General features: G+C 41.9%; 1 protein-coding gene across 5 annotated transcripts in view; it reads right to left on the minus strand.

The window, feature by feature from the left end:
- The window catches only part of Tpst (tyrosylprotein sulfotransferase), a 165873-nt gene that overhangs the window by 130338 nt on the left and 8606 nt on the right, over positions 1 to 26929 (minus strand). The gene's annotated exons all lie outside the window — the stretch shown is intronic.

Raw genomic sequence — 26929 nt, forward strand, 5'->3', positions numbered from 1 at the left:
ACGAAAATATTAAGAACCACTGGCGTACGATGACGCGTAACCCTGTAACATTTCTCCTCCGTGATAGATACGATTCATGCTCGCGTTTACGTGAAACGACGGCAATCGAGTCACTCTCGAAAACAGGAACGAGTCGACTGGAATGAGTCGAGCGCATCCGCGAGACGAACAATTAACCGATGATGTATTTCGATCGATGCCCATTGTTTCGGGAGGGGAGAATCGAGTCGGGGGTAGAGGGGCAGATAACGAGATGCCGCGTATACACGCTTGTGATTCTTTGATTGGAGCAAGGATGGAAGGCTGAGAGCTCGTGAATGTCTGTTTTTCCTCTCTGTGGTCGATCGGGGACTCGGTTATTGCGTTGCGGTAAATACAGGGTGGCGCAAAAGTAGGTAACACGAAGAGGAGATTTAACGGCGAGGGAATAAAAATTTGAGAGGATTTTAAAAAAGGGAATCTTGGGGAATATTCAAATTTTCAGTGAGATGGAATATTCTCGTCGGATTTTGATTTTTATGAATAATTTTTTCTTCTTTCCTTCTTTTTTTCCTTCGAAAAATGAGATAAACTTTGTATTTCCACAGGATAGAACCTTATTTCATTATCGTATTTAATAATATTACGAAAATAATGAATGGAGGCCGCATTTATCGACGGTAATTAACGTTTCTAGAAAATTTTCCTTCGACAACAATTGTGACGAATTCCAATAAGTTAATGGGCAAACGAGAAAAAAGCTTCGAATCTCCGTTTAATTAACCCGTTGTTCGTGGGACAAATATTTTATATTAATAAAATATTGCGACTCAATTAAGATCAATACAAATATTCTACGAATTTTCTGATAAACACCATTTTCGATGGAACAATTGTAAAACACTGTTTTTTTCCCCGCTTTTATCTCAGCCCTCGAAACTTTTTCCAAAATATTTGACCGTTTCTCGCGAACGATGCCGCATAACTGCAACGAGCAGATAAACATAAAATCCTTGCTAGACCAGTTGGCCAATTAGAATGATCTTTCTCTCTCTCTTTCTCTCTCCGTGGTCACGTAAACGTGGCTCTGATCGAAAATGCGGGCACTAAAAACCCCTGTTAAAAATTCAACCGAAATGAAACTCGAGCAAGACACAATAAGGCGATAATCCCTACGCTCGTCGTCTCTCGTTTTGCGCTCACCTCCCATTTCCAAGTTGGACGGGACCTCTTCCTCCTTTTTCACTTTCACCGAGTCACGTGCAGGTAACATTGAGCCAACCGATTCCCGCACATCGGAAAAATGTCACGGTATTATGTAAACTATTGCGTGTCCCGAGGATCCTTCTCGACCTGTTTGCACAGTCAGAATCTTTTGTTTGGCGAGAGAAGCCAAGAGTTCATATTTTTCCTCCTCGCGTTATTATTACAGGGAATGAGATGCTTGGGCAGAAATGACAGAGAAGAGAGAATCGTTCGAACTTTTTTGCCTGAAAGCGGAAAAGACGGAGTTGAAGTGACTCAACTCTATTGTTTGGAACGATACATTATGTGGAGAGATGAAATGTTTTCGAAAAATATGTACATAATAATAAGAGACCATGGGAAATAAAATTTGTTTCTGCTTCTTCTGGTCATATGATAAATATTGAGGCTATGAATTAACGTTTATTCAGCTCTTGAACTGTTATAATCGAGTCGTGTGAGAGCTGAAGATCATTTTCCATATATTTCCTAAAGTATCATTTTTAAGAAATAATATTCTTAAAGAAGAAATATTGGATAGACATAGTAATTCTAGATTATAACTTTTACAATAATAATAATAATTCTCTTAAATTTCTAATCTACGGCTCGAAACATTTCACTTTCTACTTCCTCTCTGTTAGGAAATCGAAATGAATTATCGAAGAGAAGAACCACCTTGCAGATTCCAATCGAGAACAGCAAATTTCAATATAGAAGCAATCTCTCTCTCTCTCTCTCTCTCTCTCTATTCGAAGCGTTTGATGGGTATAATTTCCGTTGTGCGCCATGAAACCGTTCTCACTTTGTAATCGTATAACGTATCGCTATGGATAAAGTTTGACTATCCAATTTACGCGACATCCAACAACGGATTACCACTTTAGGGATATCGCATCGCAGCTAAACCGAAAACAAAGTGTCGGAGCGTTTCAACGATAAGTCTAATCAACACGGATGAAATTTTCACGGTTATAAATTCGTTCATTTTTATGCACAACGCGTATAACCGCTTACAATGGAGGTGGTTACTCTTCGTCGAGAGAATAAAATTAAGCGGGGAAGAAAAGCGTTGTTTATTCCGGAGAGGAAGATTCCACTGAGTTGATTCCTCAGCCCGTTCTAAATCTCGTTCGTTTCGGCGAGATGGGAGACGGGAAATCGATGGGACGGTCATCGAAATAATTGATACGTACGAGGGAAATCCATTTCTGGCGTATATACGCTGGAAATTAAACTTCAACCTCGATTAAGGGGCGAGTTTGGGCGAGTTCGAAGTCGAAAATTCAGTGCTCCATTCAAATCGCAGCTCCAATCGGAATTGGGGAGAGGGTGTGGGTGTTCTCGACGTATCTTGATCGGTTAAAAGTTTCGAAAGGCCGCGTTTACCTCTTGGAAAGAGTCCCCTCTCTCTCTCTCTCTCTCCTTTAAGAGGAAGAGCAGAGGTAGACTTTTTATGTTCGATATCCGATGCTATTTACTTTTTTTCTACTTATTATTAAGAAAATTAAGATTTCTCTCCGAGGAGTAAATAAAGGAGAATTGTTCAAATATGTACCGAGAGTACTGGATTATTTGCATAATCGACGCAACATCGATTCGTTGGAATTTCTGGTAGGAATTATGCCCGAGAACGTAACGGTTCCACCATTACGTTTGCGGTTTCATTGTTTATTATTAGTTTGAGAGATTGGCATTTCGAAGTAAGAGAAGTATTCGAGAGGATTTTTCGGATATCTTTTCTCCAATCAATATAATCATTTTCCATTTCTGTTGTCGCATTTTTAAAACTGTTTCTCGTGCCTGTCAAAAAAATTGTGTTAAGCAATTGTGTATCCGATGTAAATTTTCGATCTGCATCTCATCGAAACGGATTATCTTGATTACGAGTTGCATCACAGTTGCATAAGGGGAATTTCTTTTTAAGAAAGAAATACGCGAACGTTCCGGTTTTCGCTGGCAGGCCAGTGTTCCAATGTTAACGAGTCTCGTCGTGTAAGTTGACTACTATTAAATATAAAGAGGCGAGAGAAACAATTTTCCAAGGATGCGTTTGGTCTCGAAGAGAACAGAATCTGTACGCACGTGTGCACACGTAGCTGCCACAGGTCGATAAATTATTCAACAGCAAGACGAGCCGCCGACAGGCGTCATGAGCTAATTAACCTCGTTATCGCGTGTGCACATTAGGCTGGGTCCCCGACCGATCGAACGTGATCTGTAGCTTGATCTTCCGGTCGGAGGAATCGCGTCCATGATTGTGTACACTTTGTCTATCGACACTTCGCACAGACAGGTATTACGATGACTTTTCTTTTTTGAAATTGAATTCCAACGATCGTTTACTTTATTTCCAATAAAACGGAGAAAGTCAAACACTCGTGGACAGATCTATATTTTAATTTGATTTCAATATCGATTTAGCTTGCGCTTCCAAAAATGGCAATTTATTATTTAAGGATATTTAAGGATCGATCCTTATTTCGACTATCATTTTCAATAAAACGGAGAAAATCAAATACCTGTGGACAGAACTATATTTCAATTTCACTCTTATTTCAGGGTTTTGCCCTGAATATAAAACTCCTCCAGACTACTCCCGCTGTTCCATACGTAATTATTTATCGAATGATTGAAACTTTGCAACTTCAACAACGAGATTCAGATTTACTATTACAACTCATCGAGACAAATTTATCCGTCGTTTTTCCTTCCACTTCTAATTAAGATATTTTATCGAACTAAACGTCCATGTTGGAACAATGACGGGCGCGAAAGAAGATCCGCCGGCAGCGCGAAACGGCGGCGGAGAAACGGGACGCTAATTAAATTCGTTACCGAATTTACACGCGCCTTGGTGGACGTGACCGCTCGGCCAGGTTCGACGACCCCCGTCGACACCGGAATATTTCGACGGTAAGTGGACTAATTGTCGTCGATTCGAGGGATAGAGAGACGACGGGGGTGGCCGAGTTTGTGGAATGGCGGGGACGATAATAGAATTCGCAGGTGACGACGTTAATAGAAGGATTTCGAGTAGAACTTCCTCGCGGACTGATTAACCTTGTTATTTCGGTGCCGTGCAACATTTGGCGCGTACGATGTCGACGATATCGACGGAGGGAGGCTTCCGTGATCGACGTTCATCGAGTTCGATGACTCCGCGTTAATCGCGTCCGTTGTTCATCATTGTAACGGCCGATATTTCTTCTCTCTATTAGGAAGGGATCGATCTCTCTGTCGGGAACCGCGTGCTTCCAATTCCCTCGGTGAATTTTGCTGGAAAGTGAAATTTCAAATTCCAGGGGAGAGAAAATTTCTTGTTGGACGATTAATGATATTTGAACGGATCAAAATCGAAGAGGGAAATTTGGTAATCGGACTATTTTGTTGATGAGACTTTGCATGATCAGATCGGATCGATATTTTTTGAGATAATTTTTTAAAATTACCTTTTTATTTCTAAGATCAATTAACGAAAGGTTCTATTCTTACAATCGATATCACTGTCCTTTGTTATGTGTAGGAAAAGACATCTTGAAGATTAATATTCTGGAAGTATATTTGAAGATTTTTAAATTTCCTGTTCAAATTCTCTGCATGATAAATATTATATTTCGAGTATCCAAAACGATATTGTAACTTAAACCGATCATTATTCGCACTAAATTTTCTAAAACTGGCAAGAGAAAGCAGAATGAAATAACAATTTGAAAAGACGAGGATCTATCATCATATTAGTTTCACGTGTTAAACGGTTTCGACGTTCTTTGAAGAGAATTTGACATTGAAGGCACATGGGTTCTTCTTCATCATCGATCCTCGAAACAACTCGAAACGCTTGCACGGCGGTCGACTTGGATGAAATGCATTCGTTTTTACATGTTTCTCGATTGAAACGACATATAACGTGTCACCATTCATTTTTGCGCGGTCGAGAATTTGGAACGCGGGTCAACCGTGGCTCCCAAACTTTATTTGATTACACTTGGACGAAAACTTTGTGGTATTTGTCGAAAAGCCAACCCAGTTCTCTAATGGATCCTCTTTAACCTTTGGATGAATGCTCACACTTCCGGATGAATGCTCCGGGTTCATGCACTCTCCGATTGCTTTCAACGGAAATCAAACGATTTTACCTCCCCCCTTTTTTCTTATATTAAGAAAAATTTACAATTTTTGGAAGGTTCATAGAAATTCCTCTTAACGAAGAAATTGCGATAAATTTTTAATTTTTCCGATGTTCTGAAAGAATTATTATTCTCGTCTAATTTTCCAATACTCGAATATTTCGCACGAGCCAACGTTTCGATCCTCCTTTATGTTATTAATTTCACGGTGCACCGTTGTTTTCTGAAACAAACATTCCTTGTTTTCATTTCACTGCGTAGGAAACAAGACCAATATGTATCCTTAACACAACGAAGATACACAGTGACTGGAAACTCGCGTGAAAATGTCGAGTGACTTTCGTCACACGGGGAACGAAACAACGGGGAGGAAACAAGATCCGTAAATTCACGTTTTGCGGCTCCGAGGGGAGTTGGTCGCGCGATGTTTCTCGCATTTGAAAATCAAGAGCGCGTGTGCGGATAAAGCGGGATTTACGCGAGTGTCGCGCGCGGGACGAAACGTCCAGGGTGCGATAAATCAAACGGTGATATATCCTTCGCGGGGGGGAGAGGAGATTTCGACGAAGGGACGACGATGGCACGAAATCGCTCGGATTAAAAATAACTCGTGTATTCGTAAAATATGGAAATACGTGAATTCGTGGGTGTATTAAACGTGGACAAATAAGGGGAGAGTTAATCGTGGAGTCGATTGCGAATTAATTAAACGAATTAACGCGTTTCACCGGGTTTCAATGAAAATTAACGAGGATAATATTATGTGAATGCGAGCAAACTGGAACCAGCTAGAAGCTAATCGCGAGGGTGCGCGCGGATTAACTGGAAACGGTCTTTGATTAACGCGGATGAATGAAAGTAGATGCGATCATTGGAGAGAAAGAGAAGGAGGGAGAGAGATACAGGAACGACGGAGGAAGGATCGACAGGGAGATCGAACGGGGAGATGCGCTCTCGATGGAGATGCATATTCATGGAAAGTTGAGGAGGAAGGTAAATTGAAAGAAGCTTTAGTTTAATAGGGGATGGAATATATAATGGAATTTCTTTTTAAGTGGCAATAATTCCATTCGAACGAATGTTCGAAATTTCAAGGAGAATCATCCGGGATTCATTTTACAAGGTGTGCACAAATTCATTGGCGATTATCGAGCGAATATCGAGCAAATGATGCATCAACGATGCTGGCGACAAGGATCGTCGCCATGATTAAGATTCAAATCGGGATATTGGCGAGATGTCGGATTCTAGACAAGACTCGAGCAATTAGAGGACCGATTGCGACCGGATCGCAATTAAGGCCACAATGGAAATCCAGTTAATTGTCCGATCATCCTGTCGAACATCAATATATTTACTATCTCTGGATCGCTAACAATTCCTCATCTTCTACAGATTCGCTTCCTCTTATTTTCTTTTGAATGAAAAATGATAAGCACGACGAAGTGAAAGATTTATAAATAAATTAAAATCCTTCTCCTTCTTCGATAGCTGTTTGAATTAAAAAAAAAACAAAAAACAACAACAACAATCCTCGCGTGTTCACGTTTCACCCACATCTTCCTCATTCACTCGTCCATTTATTACCTCGGGTTCTGAACGGCCGAGGAAAGTTCACTCCTCGACATTCTGTGCATTCTATCAGGTATGCAGCCATACATACGGGGAAATTCCTTTCACGTAGTCAAAGGACGAGAACGTGGTGTGTACACAAACTGGTTTAAGGCGCCACGTGCACCAGGGCCGGGAGAGCGATACCCAGTTATTGTGGGAGATGCCTCGATAACAGGACACAGAGGCCAGATCTGCGTCGCTTGCATTCTACTCACGACGGCCTAATGACCGGGAACGTTTCAGGACGGTACATAAAACACGAATTAGCGAACGTTGGTAATGAATCGCGGTGCATCGAAACGATAATACATCTTCGTACTTGCCAACTAGTCCCTAAGAGATAATTACGTCCACTGATTTCGAATTAACTGAGCAATGATACTTTGTTAGATTTGTTAAAATTCCTCTTTTTAAGGGGTGTACAATTATTGTGAAATAACAGCAACGATTTAGAAGATCCCGTGCAATACTTTGTTAAGTTTCGCCTCGCGTTTTACACGCTGTCTCCAAGACATGTCATCGAAAAACAGAAATGCAAGTGAATTTTATTAGGTCTAAATCTATGCACTTTCGGTTCGACTCACAAGATATTACTATAGATTATGAACTGATCCTTGAGAGACAATTATGTCCACTGATTTGGAGTTACAGCAATGATACTTTGTTAAATTTGTTAAAATTCCTCTTTTTAATTGATTATTTTCTGTGAAATGACAACAACGGTCTAGAATATTGTACAATACTTTGTTAAATTTCTTCTCGCATTTTACACGAAGTATCACTTTGGACGCATGTCATCGAAGTACATGTTGAATGCAATTGAATTTTATTATACCTAATTCTACGCGCTTCGAATCACACAAGAGTCGGTCAAAGAAAATCCTCATCCTCCAGCTGTAATTTCTTTCCTTCGACCGAAAGGAAATCACCAGATTCGATCTCGGTCGGAAAATCGATAAAATGGCTAATTGGAATCCCGGTGTCGATGGTATTAGAGGATCTGCTCGCTAACGCGGCAAATTCCGCGAGTTAAGCCACGAGTAGCTTCATTTTCTTCCTTTTCTTCGTCTCTCTCTCTTTCTCGTCAACCGACCGTCCCCCCCCTCTTCCTATTCCAATCCATCCCCCTTCGCCTCTCCCTTTCCTTCCTCTTTCTCTCTCGCCAGGGGTGCTTAATTCAATTTCGGCCGATCGATAAGTAACGAACAGCGGTGCGAAACGACCGTCATTGCGAGGGAAAATTTCTTTTTTTTCTCTCTCGCGGTTTGCACGAGGTTAATGCCACCCTATGCTTGACCCACATCCACCGCGGAGAGATCTCTCGTTAGTCCACGTAGAGAGAGAGAGAGAGAGAGAGTAAAAAGGAAGGGGGTGTTTGCTCAAGGTCGGTTAGCTCGATCGATTATGAAAATGTTCCCCGACCCCGACTGAACCCACCCTCCACGTCACGACGATAAATAGAGTCTGTCGATCGTAATCGGTGGACAAAGTAGGGGGATTGTAAAATCGATCGCGCGGTTTAAGTAGAGGGATCCGGTGCAAAGAGTGTAATCTTACGGCGGGGTGTTGCCGTATTAATCAACGCTGTCGTTCGACGGCTTAATGCACGCTGCGTACAACTTCTTTACATCCGCTCGTTTCGATCGTACGGTGCAAATTTCGTAATCGTGCAGGTTCAACGACGCGGTTGTACCGGTAACCACCAGACTGTTTTGCGAGTGTTCTCGTTGAAACAACAAGGGGAGGGAACTTTTTACCGTCTCCACTTGCCGTACGTTTTAGAACAAACATCAACTTGTGCAAACATTTCCCGTGAAGTAACGTAATCTGAGAAATATTTGTTGCTAACAAGCAAACTTTTTCGAGCCAGTTTTTCCAAATTATGAACGTTGATCGAGGAAAAATTTGCTCTTGCGCCTGTTATCGATTATTAGAAGAAGAAAGGAAGAAAAAACTCGATCAAATCCTTCGAATGACTAAATAACTCGTTCGAAAAATTGTTTGCACGTCGTTCACTTTCGTGGATTTTTAACGCAGCACCATCGAATATTTTCTTTGGACGACGTTTTTAAGATAAACCGGACGAAACACCAGCGCCCGTTGGAAAAAGCTCGGTCCTTCGGATCGTGTTCGACTCGAGAGGTCTGGTCGATTTTCCACGTAGAAGGAGATTAAGTTGGACGGAACATAGATTACGGTGACACGGTGGCGAGGCTGGTGCAGCTTCCGGGTGTTGGAGGGGCCGACGAGCCGTGGCGTAATCCTATCTCGCGCGGCTCGATTCGTCGCCGGGCCCATCGCCATCCCGTTCCTGTCGCCGCGTATAAAACACCACGCTCTTGACGCGATTACACTGTTCCAGAGAGAGGGAGAGAGAGAGAGTGAGTGAGTGTCTGGTCCCACGATGTAGGACGCGCATTATGCATGCGGCGAATTGCCGCGTCAAACACGCCGGTTGCGTAACGAATGATACACGGTCGGATGGGTCCGCGAGCTTTGAGTGGCGAAGCTTTGATAGATCTTCGATGAGGGGACAAAGACCGTGAGATGGATCGAATCGTGTGACGGGATTTAACGAGGATTCGCGTTTCCAAACCGATAAAGGCGAATAAGTCACGAGTAATTACGTATGGATAATAAGCGGGTTATTTGCGAATCGATTCTAAACGATAGGAATGATCGCGACAAACGAGTATGGAGTAAAACGTGTGGGATAGAGAAGAAATTAAACGATAGGTTATTCTACTTTTAATTCTTAAGAGAGTTGAAAATTCGTTCATTCGAGTGATTGTTGATGATAATAATCGAGAAATTAGACGAATTCTTTTCAACGACTGTTCAAAACTTCTACACAATTCTTAGCATCCACGGGGAGCGAGAAACTCGACGAGTTTAAAAGGCCAGCGATTCGTCACCCGCGTTAAGAAGCAAGAATAGGCTCGTGTCTTTCGACGCTTAAGCGTGAAAAAAAAAGAGGAAAAGAATGAAAGGAGGAGGAAAGAGAGAGAGAGGAAGGGGATGAACAGGCGGAATCTCGAGGCATCTAATGCTCTGTAGTCTAAACCACAAAGGAGAGAGAGATGAGGGGGGCATCGACGTTAGCCCGGATGACGGGTTTGCGAAATTAAAAGCGAGCACTCCCTCTTCCGTTTTTACGGTCCGGCGGCCCTACTTCAGAGGAGAGAAACTCTTTGAAGATGCTGGGAGAAGCCTTTCACCGAATCAAAAGGATCCTCCAAGTAGCCAACATTCTCTCGACTTTCGGTCTCGTTTCTGGTCCCATTTTCGCTTCGTCGAGCCGAACGAATCGGTTTCTAAAAGGATACCGGCCGAATTTCGCGCGAACTTGAAGCCGGTCAACTCATCGATCGCCCTCTCGATTTCGATGATGAACTCTGCTCGACCTCTTTGGATTTTTGGAAACGGGGATATTTACGGCGCGAGTGGAGTAATTTTTCTCTAAATGTAGATTGAAACGAGCGATCATACGTGATCATTTCTATGAGATAACGCGTCAACATCGCTATCTTTTATATATAATAGCAGATTTTTAACGAACGTACAATATAATTGTTCTATTGAAAAGATGTTAAAGAGGTTGCTATTACTATTTAAAAATATCTTATAAATATTTTCCCCACGAGTCAGATAAGCTCGTTGAAACATTGCCCCCCACCTCCAGTTCCAAGTTTAAAGTTCGATAACATTGAAGCGGTGCTCGTCACTAATGCCCTTTGACTTGCACTCGTGCTTTTAACCCATCAACTTATCGATGAATAAATTTCCCTAGAAAATATATTAGAAAAAGATTTCATAATCGTATCGCGTCCCACTTACCGAGTCACACTTCAACGAACACTTTTCATCATATCAAAATCATCGTCGTTTGCATATTCCCTTAGCGCCGAATTTTCATTTCTTCCTTTTCCAACCAACAAATACTCGTTAACCGCAACCTTCATTCTCCTTTCTTATAAAACTAATCGTTACTCGTTTGAATATTCATGGAATATTCATCGTTTGAAAATCTCGTCTCGCTGCAACGTGCTAATTCTCCATCGATCAACCAACAACTGTAACAATCATCGACGATCAAACCTTATCAAACCTTATCTACGATTCTTCGTCGTTCCATTTCTCGATGGACATCCATTTCTTTTTTTTTTTTTTCTACCCATTTAGCGATCGAACGTTGGCAGATCCGAGGATATCTCGGGTGTTGGCAGTTCGAAATGATAATGACTCGGTTGAAACCGAACCGGTGAGGTCGCAACCCTTCGCCGGAAGAGCGGTTGGACCTTTGCCAGATCATCTCCCTGGATTCACTTCGGATATTTGGATGGTATGGCGCCTCGTGTCCGGGAGGAGGGGCGAGACGTGGTTAGACAAACCGAATTTGGCCGGTATGCATAGCGGAACCCTTTCGGATCGATCTCGATCGACGCGACCCCCTCGCGATATCCCATCCCCATCGCTCCAATTTTCACTCTCCTCTCTCTCTCTCTCTCTCTCTCTCTCTCTCTCTCTCGTCTCTCCTTGGGGAGACAAATCGGCCGACAAGACATCCGTACGATATTAATCCTCTTCGCGATAGGGAGATACGTTCGAGGGGATGTGAGCAGGGGATGTTGCCCGGGCAACTTGCAGGGCTGAGCCAAGGAGCGGCTCTTCTCCGGTGTCACGCGCAAAATGCCAGGCAAACCTCGGCCAACTTTGACGAACGTCGCTCCAGGCCCGTCGCGTACGCGCCCTTATAGAAAATGCCTCGCGGTTTCGCGTAACAATCTTCTGGATCTGTGCACGGAATCTAAAATTACGCGCCAAGGATCCTTGCGAGAAACAACGGGGAATAATTCGATTATTATCCGATTAAACAGTGAAACGATACACCGCAGAAACCACAGAAGTGTAATTTTAAAATCTGTACGCCGCACAGATTACTCTCTCCACTCCCTGGAAACAAATCATCGCTAATTCCGTCCCTGGTGACCGCCGGCTGGCAATTCCCCGCGAAGAATTACCCGCAAAATACACGGTGGCCACCGCCACGCCCACGTATAACAAACGAGTTGCTTCGTTCACAGCTGGCAAACCGTTTCACGCGCCATTTCAACGATTTTTTTCCAAATTTCTTTCGATCGATAACTCCGATTCGAGTCGAGTCGAGTCAATTCCCCTTTTAAAGTAGGGCTTCGTATGAATGGAAATTTTTACCGACACTCGATCGAAGTTTAGATATATAAGCTTATCGCGCTGTGAACGAGGGCATGACACATGGTAGATTAACGCGCGAATATATAATTCGAAACTTACACTTTCCTACAAATAGAACCTTTCTCTTAGCGACACGTAAACCAATTAAGAGAATTCGTCAAGTCGATCAACACCTTTTAATCTTTTTGCTACTTCTCCGCCGCATGTGTACAGCGCTCGAGAAAGATCGTGACCGACAGCGTTCACAATTCGAGTTGGTGCTGTTTATTGAAAAAAAATTAGTAATAAAAACAAGATATCGATGCCACGTTTCCAGAGAAAGATACTCGATAACTCGAATCGCTCGTCATACGTACGCGGCATTTTCATGCGCTATTTTTCGAGAGTTAAAAGCACGCGCCTCCTTCCGCCTTATATTATCTTATTAAACGTTCACTTTGCGATACTTGCGGTAACGATACTGTCAATCATCTCGTCCCAGCCATGCCTTTTCAGAGGCTGTTGCCGCCCCCGAACCGCGAAATTACAGAGTCGATCGTTCGCAGGCCAATTTACCGTGCGGTGATTCTAAGTCCCGAACGAGAGAGACGTCTGCAAACGGGGCCCGCCTCTGTCATTACCGATGCGACCAAGTTGGGGCAGCGACCCGGTTGAATAGTCATTAGCAGGGGGTTGGACGTTGATAAAGGGCGAGCTGCTTCTAGCTGAGGATGAGGAAACTACTTTCATCTCCCCCAACGTGTATCGATATCGTGTGGTTTATTCAATTAGAGATGATCGTTCTGGGATTCGAATTTTCACGAAGCGGCAAATATCTCTCGATCATATCTCATTTTAAAGATATTCTCAATGTTGATACGCGTCGTTGCTAGTTTCGATCGTTTTAGATTGGTTACTCAATTGGTTCGATTCTGTTTCGACCACACCATTTATGCGACACGGTTTATATTCTTTCTTGGTGTTACTTTCGGTTCAAATCACTTCACAACCTATTCTAATATCTTTGGTAAATTATTTTTGAAAAATAGAAGAGAATGAAATTTCGACGCAACCGCTGCTTTTGAAAAATAATAATCTCTCGCCAGCATCTCGCGACGAGTTTTTAAACCGAGGGAGATTCGACGAAGCGGAAAAGGCAAGAGTCATCAGCGGAGATACCTCCTGGTGTAAATTAATCATCCCACGCTTCTTTACAACCTACGCGAGTTAACAAAGTTTTTGTGGGCGCCGGTGTCGGTGTCGTTAAGCGATGGCAGCTCGCGGTTTCGCGGGGAGACGATTTTGTCGCGCCCTCTGCGGCGCTCCGCAAACCGACGTCGACAAGCGGACGGACGACCGCTAACGATGGTTAACGACCTTCAATGAAACAATGAACGACGACACGGTGCCACTGTTACCACCGGCTACTGCAAATTCGTTCCTCCTCCGCGTCCATGAACGAGGGTCGATCGTTATTCGCCCGCCACGAGACGGACCCGTTCGATACGAGCCCTTTAGACGCGCCAATGATCACCGTTTATGGAGGTTAGATTGAATCGTCGCCGCAGAGTCTGCATCTCCCGTATCATACCGTTCCGTTCATTGTTTCATCGAGCCACTTGGCCGAGTCGCTTGTTTACGAGAGACTTGCTCGCATTTCGTTATTATCGTTATTTAAGTGCATTCGTGCGGAATACCAATGAGCGCACGTTCCGTTAATTTAATGATAATTCAGTTTGGAGCGCGATCAAAATATGGAGAGAGAACGCGTGGTGAAAAAAGTTCGGCCAATTTTCGGATCAAAGTTGATCGATCAATTGAAATTTGGAGGAAAACAAACATCGAATCGTTGGAATCGTAAGAAATGCGTATGTTGAAAGGCGAGCAAATTTCAACAAGCGTGTTGAAATAATTAAAAAATGTACGTCTATCGAGCAGAACTATTTTCTATTTCTCTTTCGATATTATTCGAAATTTCCAATTTCCGCTTTTCACCCTATTGATCAAAAAGAACTTTAATCTTTGGATCGGAGAATTTCCTAATCGAACCATCGAAATTCGCAAACATAAACGGACATCCCTATTCGCACGAATCCGCGGCAACGAATCTCGATTGGACTCTGAACGAGCCCAATGACAGGTGGATATCGGACGAGCTGCCATTAATTTAATTCAACACGCGTGGTCAATTCGTGGATGAGCGTTGTATCTTGGCTGGACACCGGACGTTTCGCGTGCAATTGAACGCGAAATAACCGATGGGAATCATGACACATCCCGCGGATCGTTCGAACACGTTCTCTGGCCGAGCATCTGTAAGGGTATTAAGACGGTGGCGGTCGATGGTGGACGGGGAACTCTGGTTCCGGGGACGCGTCGTTTGCAATTCGATTCGTGTCGACTAGTTCCAAACAATTCGGACAATTACGCTCTATTAATTTCGCCTCGGCTATTCCGCTCGGATTAACCAAACGTATTTCCACGCAACACGTGGAATAATTCATGGATCTGTAGGTTAATAGGCGAAGGCAATTGCCAGGCCACGGGGAGATCGCCCATTGTAGAGTCGATTAAATTTATTTACCAGTTGTGGCGGAAAAAACGTTTTACGATCGTTTATATAATTGCCTGTTAATTTTAAAAAGAGGTTACACAATGTTGTTGTAAGGGATACTGTTCAAATTAAACGGTTCGATAAAGTGGGACACCGATTAGACCTTTGCCATCGCTGGTTTAACGTAAATAAAAGATGCTAAGCACACATGCATTATTAAGCTCCATCCGTGTATATATGATTACTTTTTCTTGTAACGTAATCGTATGTTACGCGATGAAACTCGTAATGCGCAGAATTAGAAAAAAAGTCTTCCATTCTTCTTCGCGAGCGTAAATATTCTCTTTAAATTATCACTTAAATACATTGTTTTAACTTCGATATTAAATACACGACTCGAAGAGCAATTAGTAAAAAAAAACTCTACACAATCTCAAAGCGATAATTGGCATATATACTCTCAATTCGTTTGTTCCGACTAAACTATTCGATTCGATATTAAAAACACTCCAATGCTATTAAACACTACTCTGCAAAGAATCATCCGCTCGAATTCATCCAAAAAAAAAAAAAGAACTCGCAAATTCCACTCGAATCTCCAACGTTCTATAATTCTTCGATGGACGAAGTCAAAAACTGCTGTCGATAAATCAACAGTTTTGCTTCGAATGAAGCGACGAGTAAAAATCGGGATACTGGATTGATAGCCGCAAACGGGCGGCTTTTCCAAGATTTACAGGACGCGAAGTCGAAGCTGATCGCGGCCCAAACTGCCCGTTTCGCGTAATTGCACCATCGATCCCGGTTTCCACGAAACACTGCTAATTGTAACGTCGGCTCGCGTGCCGCCGCGCGATTTGTAACGAAGGGTGGGCGATCCGATCGCGCCGATAAATAATTCCCTCACCCCTTCGAGTCGAATTGAATTTCCGGACCCGAGATTAATTCCAAATTCCGGCTTTTGCACGATCGAAACAAAGCGGAAACAGCGTTGGACGCGATTGGTAAACGAGCATTCCGTTCGATACTCGTGAACAGATGTCGTGAAGAAATTTTCTTTGCGAACGTTACGATTCCAGAGAGCTGCTCGATAAACTGAACTCCGAAGGACGAGAATCGGTTCGATCGTTTGCGGCGGAAAAGATTTCACGACGCGACGCTTGTGATTCGATCTTCCGTTCGACGACGATTGTTCTCTTCGAGGCGATAACTAGAAGAGTGCTAGTTCCTTTAATAGACGAAAGAAGAAATCTGTATAGTTCTTTTCCTCGCAAATGTACGAAGAGATATTTAGATTTTTTCTTTTTTTCAAAGAAAGATCGAGTCACGTTACACACATTTTTTTTTTTTTTTCGTATTTATATGGGTTAACAGTGTTATAAAAATAAAAATGAGGAGAGTTATTGTGATTGTGAAGCTTTGGATATTTTTAATTCTGGCCTGGTATCGGCGACTACGTCTCATCGTGGAGAGCTTCGGGTGTACACCGAAGTGAAACAAACAGTTTGTCGTCGATGTCGTGCCCGCTTTGTACACGCACGACAGAAACTACTGTGTTACGCCGACATCCGTTCTTGAACCTGATCTTGCCACTCGAGATACGCTTGTGCCGCTTACGCGTTCCATGGTTATCTTGGAAGGCCCGGTTATGTACGTAAAAGCTGTGACAAACGGATGATAGACATCGTAGAGGAACAAAGGACGGTATTTTCAACCCAATGTTGAAAACGTTTCAAATTTCTATGAGAGATTTAGAAATTTTTCAGAAGTAGCGAATTTAACGGAGAAGTTGCAACTTGGTGAAGCAAGCAAAAGATGAAATAAAATTTTATGCATTTTAAACAAAATTCATCGAGCGTTGATAAAATCCAATCACCCTAACTCCTAATCCCGTATCGTGCGGAAGTTTAAATTAAAAACAGCGTTATATCCGCTTCATTTACCTACCAATTTTTTATCATATCGTTGGTACATCGTTCCACTTATGTACAGTTTTTTATCGCAACGAACAGCCACGCGTTGCTCTTATTTCTTTCCACGATCGGCTTCCTGTAAAGCGCTCATTACACCGCGGAACCTGTTTGTATCTGTTTTCACTTACGCGTTGTCTGCCCGAGTTCGTTTTACCTTCGTTCAGCTTCAACAACGGAATTCCGTATTACGCCACGTAAACGTGTTTTTTATAACGATTCTCCTGAGCATAAATTTATACTGGAAATTCTGATACGTTGTTTAATTTTAAAACACAAAAGGAAAAACTGACTATTATTTAAAGAAAAAAAAAAAAAGAAAAAAAACGAAAAGAAGGAAGGAATATCGAGCGTGAAAATTCGATGTGTTTTTAAATGCATATCTCCAATCTCCTCCGAATACCTCGTCAATTATCACGAACTGAATTATCTAGAATAGAAAAAAATATAGCTTCGATTCGATATAAATATATTTAAATATGAATCGAACGACGCCACGGAAAAGTTGGAAGCACAGCTATAAACAGGCAAACTTGAAAAATAAATCATTCGCGGTGTATATCAGCCGTGACGTTCCATTAAAACGTGTGTACACAGGGGCGGCGCAAACAGGGCGTAGAATGCGAATTTTGGCCGCGTACTTTGGTTTAAGAGGGCGCGTCTATAATTTACGACGGAACGGAATGGATTCTCGAGCCATCCATTCTACCCCCGAAAATCACCCCACCGAAAACGGTTCATCTACGCGCGGATGCCTTCCCATTGAACCATCTCGCGCGGATTCGCGAACGGTTCACCTTCGTTGCAACTGTTGCTTCCCTTCGAACGAGAACTTCCGTGGCTTGGATCCAACTGAGCTGAACCGGTATTTGAAAAATTCCTCGGTGTATACCTCGCTGCTGCTGTTGGCAACTTTACGCGTCTGCTACGGTTATGAAATTATCGGTGTCGGTGTGTAGAATTTGTAAAGCGGAGCCCGATAGCTGCGAGGATTTTTGCAACGAATCGAATTGGGATTGGACGTGGAATATTTTTAAAATGATATCAAATATCCGGAGGATTTTTCACGCGATTCGTATTGGAGAATTTTCTCGTTCTCGATCGTGATAATGATAATTTTATTTCATTATCGAGATGCTTCGTCGACGAAAAATTTCGACTGTGAATTATTTCGAGAGAGATGATACGAGTAAAAATTATATTATACAGGTATTTATAACAGGCCTCAATGTAAAATGAATATTTTAAGATAAAGAATATTTACGTTTATCGAACAAAATCGAAACTATTTTTCTGTTTTGAACAAGAAAATAGGCGAGAATTGTTTTTTTAATACGATCGATTTTCCCCCAGAAATTTGTTTGCATTACTCGCAGTTATATCCGCAAAAGTCAGTTGTCGAAAAAGCGATCATATCATCGCTCCCGATTCGTATTCACGGTTTATCGCATCCATGCAGTTTCATGCCATTCGGAGATCAAAGTTTTTAACGATTTATCGAGATCGAGTGAAAAGAGATTTGCAAATCAAACGCGAGAAAAAAAACTCATGGCTAAACTCGAACTCGATCTTCGAGTTTCTCTAAAAGATATTCCCACGGGATCCGTCGAATTAGTTTTCGTAAAATGGTGGAGGAACGTACGTCAAAAGTATCGTCAATCACCGGATCACTGTACAAGAAAAATTACAGGGAACTCCATTTCACTCGGAGAAATGTATCGAAAATGACCAAAGAATTATTTTCATCGATCAATTATTACGCTTTCGAAATTGATAATATATTTCATGTATTTACGAAATCCTTTCGCACAAACGTGAATTTCGATAGATCGAATAAAAGAATGATAATTGAAAGAGAAGATTAAATACAGACTCTTCCTACAAATATACTTCCACCATACATAATCTTACAGATCTCGCTCGATTTTCTAAAATTCGCATTCGATTCGCGTATATCCGCTTAACGTAACCCTCTTTTCACAGAAATTCGAGTCGACGTGGAATTGGAGAACTTGTAAATGCGGCATGAACTTCCACGCTAAAGACTATCCCCGAATCGATTGCAATTCGGTTGAGAACGCGTGCCTCTAACCTCTTTAACGAGCATACTCGGACACGTGATCGTCGCTCTACGACTTTATTATCAACGTTTACGGTCACCGATTTTCCATATCTCCGCGAGATAGTTGGAATTTTACGGAAAACGCGGCACCGTGACGCGACTACGACCGAGAATCAAGAACGACAGATGGATAGAACGGGACCGTTACCTTGGCGTTGTCTGTGTTTCGCTTGGATATAAAAAAATTTATATTTCGCATCGGTCGTAAGGGTTTGAGAAATAGAACAGAAACGAGAAAAGAAACGTCTTAGTTATTTCCTACCACGGGATCATTTTTCAAACGTGACAAACGTGTATCGTTCGCGATGAAAATTTAATTCATGCTTTTTTCTTTTTTTTTTTTTTTCTTATTTACTAAATGATTAGAAAGAATCGTTGCGAAATCTTATCGCTCGTGTATCGCGAAATAGCTATAAATAGCGTAAAATAACATCGACGGATTCAGAGAACAGGGAAAGATAAAAAGAAGAATAAAAAATAAAAGTTCAAGTACAATGGAGAGATTCCACTCGTACACCAATATTTCACGCTTTAGTAACACGAATTTACTGCAACATGCGTGTACACGCGGTAAATTTTACGTTGTATCAGAAAATATGAGTGGATTTTCGCGTAATAGCGCTATGTGTTTAAGGATCAACGTTCTAAAAATATAAATAAACTTGAACATCCTATAAGAAGAAAAACAAGTAGCTTCTTCGGTAAAAATCGGCTCTTATTTAACGACAAACAAAAGTTAAATGCAGCCACTATGATGTATTAACGTTAAGAAGTACGGCGCTCGTGGCGAAACGCCTCTTTGAATTCTTTCTTCCCCGAGATTCTACCTTGGAGTTGCTTCTGAACGACGGGGTTTATAGGCTGCGAAGGGTAAATCGAGCCTTCTTCGCGAGGCCGACAGTAATTTCGTGGAACTCTCTTGGGAGCAGGAAAGAAAAAAAAAAAAGAAGAAAGAAAAACTCACTTCCTTCGAACAGAAAACCGCCTCCTTTTATCGCGAGGGCCACATTCAACCACGATGTGGAGCAAACTACCCTCCGTCGTGCCTGTGAATCAACGTGTACAGAACCGCGCACAAGTTGCTTAAATTACCTTAAAGTTCTTGTGATCGAGATAAATGAACGGAGAAAGAAGAGAATGGAAGTTTAAGTTAGTGGAGGAAAGGATGTGTGTTTGTTATCAGCCCCGCTGATATCCACCACACCGATCTAATGGGCCACGGATCCTACCTTGGCCAATGCCGTGATATATGTTGCGATATTGTCTGCGTTTGACGTATCCAACCAGCGAAGCAGCTTCAATTTGGTAAGACAGGCGTGCAAGTCGATTTCCTTGGTGTAACGTATGCCCAGATACATACGTGAGATATGACGATGCATGACTTCCTTTCTATATCGATGTGCATAAGGAAATCGAGTTTGCAAGTTACCGTATTACGTCGAAGAAAAAGGGAGGAGAGGAGAGGCAGAAAATAAAAAATTGATTCGCTTTGGAAGAAATTTAAATCGACGGAGAAACTAAGCCATGAACGGCCGAGGGAAAATTGAAAATTCAACGTGCGAAAAGAGTGTAAAAATAAAAAGGAACAGACGAGACAACCCCGATACAATCGAATAATTGGAAGAAAAGAAACGAGGAAAAAAACATTTTTGGAGAAGATGCAAGTTCGAACTTTTGTTGCAGCCTTATTTGCATTGCATTTCTGAATATATGCAGCAACGTTTCGCCTTAACACGAAACGAGGGTCCGGCTCGTAATAAGGATTGCATCATATTGCTCCCTGGCGCCTTGTAAACCTTCCGTTCCGCGTGTACTAATCCTGTGACATTCCCAGTTAAGGACCGTTTCGCAATGGTGTCCCTGGAGAATCATCGGATACGTAATTGCACGTTAGTCGAGTTAGTCAACTGATCCCGATGTCTCCATGTAAAGAGTCTAATGATAATTAGACTCCATGGATGGAGATAAAAAAATACTTTAAATTATCTCTCTATCTTCTCGATCTTTACACGTTCGCTTTAAATATTGATTCGTCGTAAACTAGCTCCATGTGGAAACACCTGAGTTGGTCTAAACTTTCGATTAGGAGATACATATGTATGATGGGAGGAGATAAGGAACTGGGTCGTTGTGGAACTGTGGAGCTGGATCGATTGAAGTAGCTAAAACTTGCAAGGTGAATATAAATAATTAAAATATTTATCCCATCACCAGATAAAGATCCATTAAATAGTTATTCCATTAAATATTCCTTGGAAAGAGAAATATCTTTCCACGAATTCTATTCATCTTAAGCCATCTCTTAAAAATAATCCCTCCTTTTCGACATTTCCCGATCCACACAACCAAACATAGCCGGCATAGAATATTTCAAAACTCATTTATCTCGAAGCTCAGATTACCAACTCGATTCGTTTCGCCAACTCGACTCGACATTCGCTCCGAAAATTCAATTTCCCTCATTTTCCAGACTGGAAGTACGTCGGCGAGACGTGCAACAAAGAGATCATAATGAATATGTTAAACTACGCGACTTCTTTGCGTCCTTTGCAAATCTCTTCTTTTTTTTTCTTTTTTTTTTTTTTTTCCCCTCCTTTTAAAAACACACCATCGCGATCCTCTCCGGTTGAGAAGCTTTTCATTTCTCTTGGTCGAGAAATGGAAAGACGAGAGAAACCAAAAAGGGAAGGAAGGAACAAGAGGAAACGTACGGACGTGATTAAGCGTGGTAACGAAAACCAAGAAAAAAAAAAAGGGAGGGGGGAGTGAAAAATGGAAGAGATGACGTCGCGTTAGAGTAATGGGATGGTAGACGCGACATCCTTGGCGGAGAATTCACGTGGTAAATTATTTCTTGGTAGGTCTGGCTAATAGGCGGGCCGAAATTACGCGGCGTGGCACAAAGGGTGACCGCTTCATTGTATCGGACAAAGGGAATCGAGATACGCGGAAGGGAAGGATCGCGAAAATTGGACGTGTTCCAGCCTGATTTTTTTATTTTCTTTTTTCTTTACTGGTATCTCGTCGCGTTCGCAACTTACGTGCACCCTTCTCATGGATATCGATACACCCCTCCGACAGTTTATATCGGCTGCTATCGAAACGGAAAATTTGCCACACTATGGAAATATCGAGTAACGGGGTTATTTCTGCACGTCCGTTTTTTTTTTTTTTATTTTTCCCTTCTTTTTTTTCAGTTTGCAGTGGCACGGTAACAATGAATGTTACGATTGGGTTAAACGATCGATTGAAATCTCTGTGTGCTTCGATTTGTAATTTCTTTTTTCTCGTTGGTGCTTTTTTCCTCTTTTTTTTCCTTTTTTTTTTTTTTTGATTATTTTTGTCGTCGCGGTTTTGTTTTGGAAAAAAAAAAGTAGGACGCAAAGGGAATATTGAAATGTAACAGAGAGGAAATTCGTGATGAGAGGAATGAAGAATATATCAAAAATTGATTTATAATGAAAAAAATAATGAAAAAGTTACGTTGTGTCGTGTAATGTTTTCCTAGAATTTATTCATTTATTCATGGAATCGTTATATTTCGAAGGAATACAAATATAAGGGATAATTTGGATTCTTATTTATGGAAATACTTTAAATTCATTGAATATGAAGTACGAGTTGACGATTAAAATATTCAAATATTGATAAAAATCAAAAATAAAATAAAAACATACATTTTTTATATAAATATTTTAATAATAGATAGATAATAAAAGTCGGTAATATTTTTCTTTGTTTGCAGTAAAACGATTCATTTCAGACCATCGATCAAAATGCGATAAAATATAACAATGAATTAATTAACCCGTCACCATGTCAATTAATCCATCTCTCTCTTTCAGCAAAGAGGCCATTAATACTTCGATAAAACGCCGCGGGAAAACGTTCCAAGCTTTACTATGCCACACCGCGTCAATTAGTGGATCCCCTCTTCGCAAGATGAGATTTTCTATCAAAAGGATGTAAGAGCAAAGTATCGCAACCTCGTCCTTTACCATCGTAATTAACTAATTGCCCCGTGCCAAAAGGAGATGTTCGACAACTACAATCCATATCTCCTTTTCACTCGTCAAAGAATCCTTACTAATTGTCCATCGATAAACTTTTCCAAGAATATCACGGGATAACACAGAATAACTTTTACGAGGATCGTAGAATTGTTAAAACTTCTGTTGTTCTTTCAAAAATAAATATATTCATTTCTGAAAGAATATTCAGTTACAACGATCTTACTAAACGACACAATCGAAAATTGATTTAAAGAGCTTTTGGTCGAACTAACTTCGATCTTTATTCAATCAACTGATTTCTTTTACCAAAAAAAGAAATTCATTTGGAAAGAATTTATCGACTAAAAACAACAAAACATGCATGCATTCCACATGCATTCTGAAAAACGAATTTTTTCCCTGCACATACAAAGAAAAAGGAATTCCAAGGAAACTTCGGGACGGTTCCAAAGCTTTCAACGAAAGGATCCTTTGTCCTGCTCGCATGTAGGTCAAAATGACATCGTCGAAAGCGTCGAATCAGAGGGATATCTAATAATTTTTATCGTAGAATACGATTATAGTTCGTCCAAACACTGTTCGACTCGAATTTTTTCCCCTCTATTTTTTGAAGTCACGCTCAGTTTCCACGAGGAATACTTCGACTCCCCTTTCCCTGACTAACTTGGTTGGGCAACTGCCACCATGGGTTGTGTTACATGTCGGGATGAACGACAGATTGAGAAGGATAAAGTCGATAAAAATACACGGAAAATAGAAGAATGGTACCGATTCTCGAAACTCCTCGTTCCCCCTAGTTTTCCTGTTATTTTTCCTCTTCAATCTTTATCCGTGCCTGCACGTTTCAACCAGTCACAGACGTGCTTCAACGAAATTGCGACTATCTTTTAAAGCGCCGAGAAATCTTTCTAACGGCCCCCTTATTCTCCGGCTAAAGACCTTCAAAGCTTTCCTATCATTTTGCAAACTACCCATTCCCGTTTCACCCAACTCTGTCCCCTTTAGCTCTTTCGAAGCACTGCTCCGAGAGAAGGAGAGAAGGAGGCCAAAGACAGGTCGTCATCGACGAACTAGAAAGGTTCACGATTAAAGCATTCTTTCAGTTTCTCTAGGACCGAATTTCTCCGGGAAAATTTCGTACGAGGAGCATCGGAAAAAGAGACATTAACGCGTTCCAATTTCGATTATTCAAACCATAAGATCATCATCGACTAAAAAAAACTCTATTTCCACGATCAAGCTATTCTTGAAAGAAAAGGGTAAAACACACAAGTTTTCAACAAGTTGATTTGTTCGCCGATCATCGATGAGCAGAGGACACGAAAATGAATGGGTTTCGCGACATTCCTTTCCTTCTCTTTCCAAAGAGCAAATCGTCCCCAAGGGATGAGAAGGAAATTTCGATGGAACGAAAAGAGGACAGCAGAGCAAGTTGGCGAAACGAGTGGTCGAGGAACGCGCGCGGCTAGGGAGAAGGAAACGCGGCGATACACGATGGGTGCGAGAGTGCAACCCGTCGTTGTTAGAGGGGAAGGGAGGGGAGGGAAAGGTAAAAGCGAAACATCGTCGCTGGAAACTGGCGCCTTGCTCCGCGAATAGGGAAGCGCCTCGTGGAAAGAGGGACGCGGCGACGGCGGCTACGTGGTGGCGAACGGAAGTGGGTAGAAGGGGGAGGGAAAAGTGGTGTAGCGCCGTGCGAAACCAGCCGACGTTCTTTCGCCCCTCGCCCCGCGCGCGTGTATCGCGAATGCTCGAATGTTTGTATCGCGCGACGCGTGCTTCACAGAACTGGCTCGCGCGCGCACAGTTACGGCCACTTTGTCGCCGTGTACTTTGGGAAATTTCCAGTTTCAACGTCTACCATCCTCCTCCTCCTCCTCCCTCCTCTGCCGACCGAGGGAATGGTTTCGTCTGAATGGGTTGCGAGACGCGGGGAATTTAGGAATATTCGCAACAATTTCGCGATTTTAGCGGCTAAACGGTGGAACGAGCTGCTCAAGGGGGCGTGGAACGTGCGGGTTTCAAGGGAATCGAAAACGCGTTACGGTTTCGATTCCTTTCTCGCGGAATTTATGTTTCGCGTAGAGCTAGGTGGATGCCGGGGGACCTCGATAGGGAATCGGGGGACGCTTGACCAGGGATTAATTTTACTTGGGATCGAGGTAAGATAGAAGAATCCTATTATCGGAAATAAGAGAAATTTTTGAGGGAACGATGATTTGGTTATTGTTTTACTTCAAATTTGGCGAGGAGGAATGAAATGATTGAATGAAGAGAAATTTTGATCGATGTATTTTTTAAAATAAAATCGAAAGAAAAACAATTGTTATTTAAAACAATTTGAAATTAATAATTTTACGTTACGGTGAGCAAAAAAGGCTGATAACAAAACCAAATCGTTCTTTCTACGTGGAAATTGGTAAATTAATTTAACGTAATAGTGTTTCATAAAGAAGTATACCTCCTCTCTACGCGAGGATTATTCTTTTTCTCTTCTCATACAGAATCGGAAAGCGAATATTTCAACGAATCGTATTCATAAAAAAAAAGAAATCGCCCGTATCAAAATTATATCGCCAGATATCGTAAAAATGCAAAGAGGGGAATGCGAAGAGTTACGTGTTTCCGGGAATTTAAAAAAAGAAAAAAAAAACCCAGAAAAAAGCCGACACGGGCCGACGGTATTCAAATCACGAGCCGTCATCGAATCCACGCTAGGGGTAGGGGTGCAATAAAATTCCGGGCAAGTGAATCGAGCGGTCCGTGCAGCGACACGAAAACATCGAGTCCCGGGACTGGACGTTTTCGAATCAGAAGGCCATTTCCGCGGGCCACGGAAACTGAATGCAGTTCAGAAGTGCCACTTTCCTACGCGTCATGGAACCCAATGCAGCGGTTCTTTGCGCCGCATTCAATCACGAACGAGCCTGGCCGAAACTTGTATCGCTTGAACCGTTAAACGTTTCACGACGCGTTTTATGGAATCCTTACATCGCATAATAGAGGCGTAAAATTACCCCTTTTATGCGCAATGATGATAATAATAAACAGATTTTGGAGACGAAATATGATGATCGAATGGATCGATTAATAGATAAGGGTTTTACGAAACTTATTACAAAACAAAACAGGATGCCGGTATTAGGGGTAAATTAATAGGTATAACAAGGATTCGAGAATTCTACGGCTTATTGAGAAATAACGTTTCGCGATTTCGAGATTGAAATATCTTCTCTTAGACAGAGAAAGAGAGAGTAAGTAAGTATTCTAGTATTTCGAGGAAGAGCAAATAAGATATCGGAATTCTCGGGATATCCACTTGAACAAATTTACATCTCTATTCTTAGAATACTTAGTCTCTCATAAAAGTAATATTCTTAGTAATCGAGAACTTAGAATAAGAGATTCGTTCGTAACAACTTAGGAAAATTAAGAAAATTACGGATTTGGACATTAAAAAAAAAAAAAATTATACCGAGACATAACTAAATAAACAATAAAATAATTATTCTCCTCCTCCTCCTCTTACTATTTTATACCATCATTCCAACCGATCGAATTTTCTCTTTTGAAAAATTTCACAATTCGACTTTATCCTCCGCCACGACGAATTTCAAATCCACCCGCGAAAATAAAATATGCGTGAATTTCCAATAAAAAAACTTCGAGATTCAAGCACCGACGATCATCAAAGAATACATCTCGAAACGAGCCGTCTCGCTTCACGACATTCCACGCGATGCGACATCGAATAAACGATCGCGGGTTAAAACGAAACGAGTTAAAAAGAGGGAAACCGTATTCCCGTGAAAAGGAATCCACGATCCAATTACCCCGTTTCCAACTAAACTCGCGTTCGGTTCGCGTGCGTACCAACGCCTCTCGCCACGGATTATCTGCCCCTGATTCCTGCATCCCTGTTTGCACGCTGTTTGACCCCTTCCCTTCCCCTGTTATTCGCACACGCGACAAAGAAGGTAAGCAAACAAGCGTGGCGATGATGCGGATAAGGCCGCGGATTGCTTAAGATCATTCACAAGCTTGGAAACGTTTCGTTTGAAAGCTTGGCAGCAGCGGCTCGGACAACGTGTTTGAGCAGTCGAGTATCG

The sequence above is a fragment of the Apis florea genome, unplaced genomic scaffold (genome assembly GCF_048593485.1).
Source record: "Apis florea isolate Af1SG1 unplaced genomic scaffold, ASM4859348v1 contig_3158_pilon, whole genome shotgun sequence".
Taxonomy (NCBI): domain Eukaryota; kingdom Metazoa; phylum Arthropoda; class Insecta; order Hymenoptera; family Apidae; genus Apis; species Apis florea.